At 53.4% G+C, this 1,051-nt stretch overlaps 1 pseudogene; it reads right to left on the bottom strand.

The window, feature by feature from the left end:
• The window catches only part of LOC104992377, a 1,065-nt pseudogene extending 253 nt beyond the window's left edge, over positions 1–812 (bottom strand).
• Positions 813–1,051: the final 239 nt, after the last annotated feature.

Here is a 1,051-nt window from a genome sequence, read left to right as displayed (position 1 = left end):
AGCTAGCTTCTGGCCATGTCCCAGGTGTACCCGCCATACCTGGGCATGGCAGGGAGAGTTCAGGGTTCAGGGAGAGTTCAGAGTTCCCAGGTTCAGGGAGACAAAGGGCTGACTGTCCAAGTGTACCCACTTGGGCTGTTTACACCACTTAGAGACTAGGTTGATGGACCAAGAAAGATCCAGGCCCAGTGTAAAGAGAGTCAACAGACATGGCTGGCAGCCAGTGAGGGCACCCGTAGGAGCTTAGCTTCCATGCTATGGGCACGCAGGGGGCATCAACCCAAGACAGCACCAGTTATTAGGCCAGTCAAGCCCTGGTGAGGGAAATATGCTAAGAGGAAGACCTAGGACAAGCCAATTGCCAGCAGGATGGTCAATAAGCCAAGCTAGGTATCACCCTCACCCAATGACTGTGGATCCAAGTGGCCACCTGGGAAGAGATAGCCATCGTTATGGGCCAGAGGGCTGTTCCCACAGAAACAGTGTGGGAATGGCTGCCAGGACCAGTTTCATAAGAAGAGGGGAACAGGTGAATCTGGGCTGGAGTCTAGCTCAGACTCATCGACCCACCAAAAGGGCCTGTCTCAGAAAGAAACCACTTGAAGAGGAGGTTGAGCCACTTGGTGAAGAGGCTGATCCATACCACCATGATGCCCACCTGGCGAGAGGAATAGTAGGCCGTGGGATGGAGAACAGAAAGAGGCTCTTGGAGTGTCCCAGAAAGGTGATCCAGAGCCACACGTTCTCCAATCAGGGCAGCTGGTTCGCAGCACCTCAACTATCATGATCCCTGTGCCTGGCATGGACTCCATGGCCACCAAAGAGCTGGCCTGACCAGGGTTTGGTCTGAGGTGGTGCATCCCTTGTTTGCTACTGTGAAGATGGATATGTAATATCCAGGGCAAGATTCCTTCCAGACCAGACCTTTATCCTCCAGTGCTTTTACCCTCCAAAGATATTTCGAGATCTCTTGGCGAGAAGGCTAGAGGCTACTCCTATTTTGGGGAGCCAGGCATACCCAGCAGGTGCTGAAGTGGGACCCTAAGTTTGC

The sequence above is a fragment of the Bison bison genome, unplaced genomic scaffold, assembly GCF_000754665.1.
Source record: "Bison bison bison isolate TAMUID 2011002044 unplaced genomic scaffold, Bison_UMD1.0 scf7180017864213, whole genome shotgun sequence".
Classification (NCBI taxonomy): Eukaryota; Metazoa; Chordata; class Mammalia; order Artiodactyla; family Bovidae; genus Bison; species Bison bison.
This window is presented reverse-complemented; position numbering and strand designations above follow the sequence as displayed.